This window comes from Gossypium hirsutum, chromosome A09 (genome assembly GCF_007990345.1).
Source record: "Gossypium hirsutum isolate 1008001.06 chromosome A09, Gossypium_hirsutum_v2.1, whole genome shotgun sequence".
Classification (NCBI taxonomy): domain Eukaryota; kingdom Viridiplantae; phylum Streptophyta; class Magnoliopsida; order Malvales; family Malvaceae; genus Gossypium; species Gossypium hirsutum.
The window spans coordinates 7,957,680-7,965,336 of record NC_053432.1 but is presented as its reverse complement, the minus strand read 5'-3'; the positions used below and the strand labels follow the sequence as shown (position 1 = coordinate 7,965,336).

General features: G+C 38.3%; 1 long non-coding RNA gene across 1 annotated transcript; it reads right to left on the bottom strand.

The window, feature by feature from the left end:
• Positions 1-5,725: 5,725 nt before the first annotated feature.
• LOC107942456 (uncharacterized) lies at positions 5,726-7,156 on the bottom strand. The gene is made up of 3 exons (XR_001695840.2): positions 6,781-7,156; positions 6,276-6,669; positions 5,726-6,177 (listed from the first exon to the last, which is right to left on the bottom strand). It is a non-coding gene; the product is annotated as an uncharacterized lncRNA (long non-coding RNA).
• Between the last annotated feature and the right edge of the window lie 501 nt (positions 7,157-7,657).

The window sequence follows — 7,657 nt, the reverse complement described above, 5'->3', positions numbered from 1 at the left end:
TCTCTGATGTCTGATTCCCTGTCGCAGACAATACTCATGAAACGACCCTGTGTACTCGCCACCATTATCAGTACGAATGCACTTCAACTTCTTCCCAGTTTCCCTTTCAACTGATGCTTGAAACTGTTTAAACACCTCAAAGACTTGATTTTTAGACTTCAAAGTGTAAACCCATAGCTTTCTTGAACAATCATCAATGAAAGTCACAAAGTAAAGTGCACCACCATGTGATCTTACTTTTATCGGACCACAAACATCTGAATGGACCAACTCTAGCAACTCTGATTTCCTATGAGGAGGATGGCTTCTAAATGAAACTCTTTTCTACTTTCCTGCTAGACAATGAGCACAATTCTTCAGTGTAGCATTCTTTAAACCCGAAAGTTGATTCTTCTTCGCTAAACAACTAAGCCCCTTCTCACTCATGTGACTGAGTCGTTTATGCCACAACTCAGTTGAGTTGTCATTCAGTGTCACATTCACCGTCTCTCGAGAAGTCAAAGCTTGCATCAAGTACAAATTTGAGCTCTTCTTTCCTCGAGCCACAACCAAGGAGCCTTTAGTCAGCTTCCACTGCCCTTCACTGAAGGTGTTACAGAATCCCTCATCATCAAGTTTTCCTGCAGAAATCAAATTCAAACGGACATCCGGTGCATGTCTGACATCCTTGAGAGTTAACTTTGTTCCATTGTTACTTACCAAGCTAACATCTCCCATACCAATAACCGAAACCAAACCATCATTACCCATCTTCAATACCCCAAAATCACCAGGAGTATAAGATGTGAAGAATTCCTTCCTCGACGTGACATGAAGTGATGCACCAGTATCAATCACCCAACTAGTCTCGTCACATGCTAGGTTGACCAAATTCTGATCACAAATAACTAACAAATCTTCACGAGTAACAGTAGCAACACGCTCGAATTTTTCATCGTCATTCCGGTCGTGTTTATCACCACCACTTTTGTTCTCTTTCTTCCACTTGAAGCAATATTTCTTGATATGGCCTTTCTTACCACAATGATGACACTCAAGATTCTTGTATCTCGATCTTGACTTGCTTCGGCTTTTATCTCTACCCTTTCCATCTGTCTCTGTTTCTCCCCCTGTTCTCGATAACCAACACCTCGGACTGTGATGTAGAACCCTGAAATCTTCTAACCTCTTCATTCAACACACCACTCTTAGCCAAATCCAAAGTAATAATACCCTGTGGGGCAGAATTAATGAGTGAGACTCGAAAAGTCTCCCAAGAGTCTGGTAGAGTAGCAAGCAACCAAAGTCCTAAAATCTCGTCATCAAATTTGACACCCATACCAAGCAACTGATTCATCATACTCTGAAATTCACTAACATGGTCAGCTGTAGACATTCCTTCTTTATATTTCAGCGCCATCATTTTCTTCAGCAAAAATAACTTGTTATTGCCCGACCTCGAAGCATACAAGCTTTCAAGCTTCTCCCACAATGTTCGAGCATGTGTCTCCTGATCAATGTGATTGTAAACATTTTCTTCAACAAATTGCCGAATAAAGCCACTTGTTGATGCTCAAATTCCCATTCTTCATCACTTTTCGAATCGAGTTTTTGAGTAGTAAAGACCGGAAGATGCAAAGCCTTCACAAACAACAAGTCCATTTTATTCCGCCAAAGTTGATAATTTGTGCCATTCAACATAATCATCTTGCTCGTATTAATTTCCATAATTATCTGACACAATAACCAAGCTCTGGTACCAGTTTGTTAGGAAGAAACCGAACAACCGAAACAAAGCGAAAGCACAACCGGTGTTCTCTCTCCTTATAACTCCTGTCAAAAATTATGGCAAGCACAATAGCACAAGATATGTTCTCTAGCAACCTTAATCAACCACAAATCAACTAATACAACCACAACAAAAAATAAATAGAGACACCGATATTTTTACGTGGAAAACCCCTTTAAATCAAGGGTAAAAAACCACGGGACTTTAGAGTCCGATAAAGAGCTCCACTATCATCAAATGTTCAACTACAAGATCACAATATCAAGCCTACAACAAGCATTCAACTCCGACAAGGCTAACAACATGTAATCTTTAGCAAAAGAGAGAAAAATGAGAGAACATCACCAAAAACGTAGCTACTGAAAATGGGTATTTCCGACGCTACAAGACTCGGATGAAAAATCCGACCGTACAAAGTCAAGAACACCTTATCGCCTAGCTGCTGTCCAAAAATCAGCTCAATCGAACCACGGATGAACCTTCGATCGAAGAGTTGATCACTGCTGCACCAAACTTGAAAAACTGAAATTTTCTTCTCTCTTTCTCTCTGTTTTAATTTGAGATTTTTTTTTTTGCTCTCTACCAAATTTTCTGCCCAATACCCGTTAAAAACCCCATAATGGCTTTTGACAAAACATTATGGCAGAAACTATGGGTTTCCCACATAGTGGGACCCATACCCAACAGTCACTTGGTAAATGAACTTGGTGATACTGACATGATGGCAGAACCTATAGCTTCGCAAAGAAAGGTAAAAGGTGGAAGAAAATTGGCAAGTTGGTTGGAAGGGTTACAAGAACAGGAGACAGATTTTAATAAGTCAGAGATTGGCGTGGTGAATGATGGTAATATGGAGATGGGTAAATTCTCAGTAGCATCTAAGAAGTCTAGTTGGAAAAGGTTAATTCGAGTGAATCAGCCTGACAATCGGAGGTGCAAAAGTGTGAGGGGGGGAGAAGAGGAAATTTCTAGTTGCTGATGGCAGAAACGTTGCAGAAGTGTTATATGGAGATGGAGTAAAAAGGTTAAAGGTGGAACATATGGTGAATCAAGGAGAGGTTCAAAGGGGTGCAATGACGGAAAATCCAGAACAAAATGTTGTACCAAGCAATTTAGGATCTGCGGCTACTAACAGGTCAGCCGACCAGACACAATGAAAAACTTATGTTGGAATGTCTGTGGGTTGGGGAGTTCACTGGCGATACGGAGGCTGCGACATTTACTCAAGCAGCATAATCCCCATACGGCCTTTTTAATAGAGACGAAATTAGACAAAAAATGTATGGAAAAGGTTAGGAGGAGCTGTAGTTTTGAGTGGAATTGAAGTAGAAGTAGAGGGGACTCGGGAGGATTGTGTTTAGCATAGAAGGGTGATGTTAAGGCAGCTGTGCAGAGATTTTCGAAGTTGCTTATTGATTTTCTAATTAAAGAGAACGATAACCAAGAAGAGTGGAGATTTACGGGGTTCTATGGCTCACCATATCTAAAAAATAAGAATAATGCATGGGATCTGCTTAGAAGATTAGGCCAAGAACATAATCATCATTGGCTTGTAGGTGGTGATTTCAACGAAATTTTGTATTCTTTCGAGAAAAGTGGTGGAGTACAAAAAAATCAGAAGAGGATAGAGGCAATTAGGGAGGTTTTGGAGAAGTGTCAATTAATGGATATTGGGTACTCGGGGGTTTGGTTCACATGTGAAAGAGGAAATATGCCAGAAATAAACATAAGGGAGAGGTTGGAAAGAGGGGTCGTAAATGAAAAATGGATAACCTTATTTCCAATGGTTAGTATTCAACATCTTCCTTATTCAACATCAGATCACTGCTCCCTCCTCCTTAATACAAAAAGTAATACTATTGCCAAAAGAAGTCCAAGATTTCATTTTGAGGCCTGGTGGACCATGGAGGAGACAATCGAACAAGTAATCAAGGAATCTTGGGAGTCTAGTTTAGGACTGTTAATTGAGAAGCTAGAAAGACGACAATTTCGATTAAAAAAATAGGCAAGCAAAATCAGAAGGAAAATGGAAGTTAACCAAGGAGCTGGAAAGTCGGTTGGAAAAGGAAAGGGATGATGAAACATTGGCACGGATTATTGACACGAAAATTCACCTCAATATGAAGATTGATAAAGATAAATTGTATTGGAAGCAAAGAGCCAGAGTAAATTGGCTCCAATTTGGGGATAAGAATTCAGCCTGTTTTCACAAGTGTTCTTCAGCTCAAAGGAGAGAAAACACAATTTCTAAGTTGGTATTGGATGACAAGAGGGAAATTACGGACGAGTCAGGGATAAATGAGAATGCCACTTGGGTTTTTCAGGAGCTCTTCACATCAAAGGCAATTGGAGATTCAAGTTATTTGTTAACAGGCATTGAAGGTAGCATTTCTCACGAGGCAAATGAAGTTTTATCATCTCCTTTCAGGGAAGAAGAGATTTGAACAACATTAAAAGGGATAGGACCCACTAAAGCACCTGGATAGGATGGTTTTCCAGCAATGTTTTTTTAAAAGTACAAGCATATAGTAGGGAAGAATGTCGTTGATTATTGCTTGAGGATTTTGAATAACAATAAAGAGGTTGCATCATTTAATAATACAAACATTGTTCTTATCCCAAAACTTCCAAGGCCCACTAAACTTGTGAATTTCAAGCCCATTAGTCTGTGCACAGTCATGTATAAAATTGTGGTAAAAACTATAACAATCCGCTTGCAAGAGGTCATTGGCAGATGTATCGACAAGGTACAAAGTGCTTTTGTCCCAGGGTGACTTATTTCAGACAATGTGATTTTAGCTTATGAAATTCTACACACATTCCGTCAAAAGTGTATAAGGAAAAAAGGACTTATGGCGATGAAGCTTGACATGAGTAAGGCATATGACAGAGTTGAGTAAAATTTTATAAAAGAAGTGAAGTTAAAAATGGGGTTTGCAAGCGAATGGGTGAGGCTCATAATGAGGTGTATGTCAACAACTTCTTATGCGGTTAATATTAATAGGAGGGGTAGACTTTTTCAACCTACTACGGGACTACAACAAGGTAACCCACTGAGTCCATTTCTTTTTTCTTATATGCAGTTAGGGTCTCTCATCATTATTGAGAATTGTAAAGAATGAGGGTCTATTGAAGGGCATAAAAGCGAGGAGAGGGCCAGAGATAACTCATTTATTATTTGCAGATGATTGCATGATGTTTGGTGAAGCAACAGAAAAAGGAGCGATGGTTTTGAAAGACATACTCAAGGAAAATGAAAGTTGTTCGGGTCAATGTGTGAACTTTTTTTTATAGCTCGAATACTACAGAAGATAAAAAATGGAAATAAAAATGGAAATGTCTTCATTGCTAGGAATAAGGATATCAACAAATCCCAAAAAGTATCTAAGACTTCCTAATGTGGTGGGCAAAAGAAAAAAAGACTCTTCAAAATTTATTAGATAGAGTATCTGTGCGTATGGAAGGCTGGAGTACCAAACTGTTGTCTCAAGAGGGAAATGAGGTATTTATTAAATCAATATTACAAGCTATACCAACCTATTCTATGTCTTGTTTTCTTTTACCTAAATCTCTATGCGGGATGTTTGAAAGCATTTTTGCTAAGTTTTGGTGGCAAAGAGGGTTTGGGAAGAGAGGAATTCATTAGTGTCAATGGAGATACTTGTGTCGACCTAAAAACGAAGGAGGATTGTGGTTCAGAAATATGGCTCAGTTCAATATAGCTCTTTTGGAAAAACAAGGATGGAGACTTCTGCTTAATTCAAATTTATTAGTAGCGCAAGTTTTAAAAGCAAAGTATTTTCCAGAAAACGATTTTCTTAATTCGCGTTTGGGGAATCAGAGTTCATATGCATGGCGTAGTCTATGGGCGGCTAAGGGTTTATTGGAGAAAGGTCTTATTTGGAAGGTTGGTACGGGTACGAGTATTTCAATTAGAAATGATATATGGATTCCAGATTATAGGAATTTAAGATTATCGACTATTAATGTTGATTTGTGATTTGATACAGTTGTTGAGCTAATCAATAATAATGAAAGAATCTGGAATAGAGAATTGATAGTTTATACCTTCCCAGAAGATGTTGCTGAATTGATCCTTCATATCCCCTTGGTGATAGAACCTCAAACAGAATTTTTGGCTTGGAATGGAGAACCTTCGGGAGAGTTTTCAGTTCAGAGTGTGCCTACAAACTATTACAAAGTGGTGATCCTAGAGCTTACCATGTACAAAACATCTATAGGGATTTTTACAGAAAACTCGCTGCATAGATCTACCTACTAAGATTAAAATTACAATCTGAAAAATCATCTGGAACTTTCTACGTACTCGGGCAAATATGTTACTTAGGAGAGTAGCAAATAACTCAACATGCCCTCTATGTGGTGTGGAACCAGAAACAATGGACCACCTATTTCGAAAATGTTCTGTGTTAGTGGCAGTGTGGGAAGCATTATTTGTCTTTAATTTTATACAGTGGAGAAACTTAGAATTTGAGCAGTGGCTCACCAAAGTTTTTGATTTTCTCTCTCGAGATCAGTGTAGAATCTTTTGTGTGCACTTTGGGCCATTTGGGGAGATCGTAACGCTCGGATACATGAAAACACAAATAGATGTGGTCAGGAGATAACAATATATATTTAAATTTTTTTACATGAACTTGATGGGGATGGTAAAAATACCTATAATGAGCCTAAGGTTAATGTTAAATGGAATCACCCATCTGGGCAGGTCGTAAAAATAAATTTTGACGGGGCTTATGACGAGAGGAACCACTAATCGGCGTCAGGGATTGTGGTCAGAGACAGCAAGGGCCACGTTTTCATATCTTGTACAGAATTTCATAGAGGGGTGGCTTCTCCTTTCATCGCGAAAGCTATCGCTTGTCGAAGGGCAGCCCAGACTGGTCTCGCAATGCAACGACCAGAAACCATTATAGAAGGTGATTCGTTATCGATAGTAAAGAAATGCAAGGATGTAAAGCTAGATAAATCGCAAATAGAGGCTTACATACATGATATTCACGAGATGAAGTCCAGAGCCAGAAAGTTAAGATTTGAATATATCCTGAGATCAGTGAATGGTCTAGCCCACATTTTAGCAACAGAATCGCTAAAGAGGAGAAAAGAGATGTACTTGGTTGAAAGTACCCCAAGCTATGCAGAAGGCATGATGAGAAGTGAGAGTGTACAAGAGCCGGATTGAAAAAAATGAAGAGAAGGACGGAAGGGGGAGAGTTTTCAAAATGAAACAGATCAACAGCCTTAGAGATAAGATCCCCTTGGTAACTGACATCGCCATTAAAGATTGAATGACAGATGAGATGGAGAGTCAGGCGTTAGACTTTCTGATTGGGCAAAAGGGCGGTGGCTTTAATGATTTCTTTAGTTTTTCTCTTTTACGGGCCAATTTGTTTTGGGCCTAATGTTATGTTTGGTTTTTTGTAGACTTTATTTGATCTATATTGAAGCTCAATCTGATTTTGATTCAAAAAAAGAAAAGAAAAGAAAAAGAATATACTATGTTTTATAAGACACCATTTAAAAATGATTTTCCGCAACCAAGTTTTTATTTGAAATCTGATACAATGTTTTATCACGCAAACGATTAGAGTAAATTGGATTTGTTTTAATTAAGCTAATAAAGCGTGGTCACTTGTTTGTCGGAATAGTTACGTTTTCAAGGTGTTATTGAATTCTGTTTTCCTTTAAGTTAAAAAATGAGTTTTTCACCAAAATTAAACAACACTATTTTCACGTATAATGTAACCTTCACAATCCAACTGTAACGTATAAGCTGAGTTTGGGGTGTTACACAAATAATAATGAAAAACTTTTTTTGGTGATGGAAACAAAACCTATTAAATAAAACTAAAATATGTTTTTTGGTTA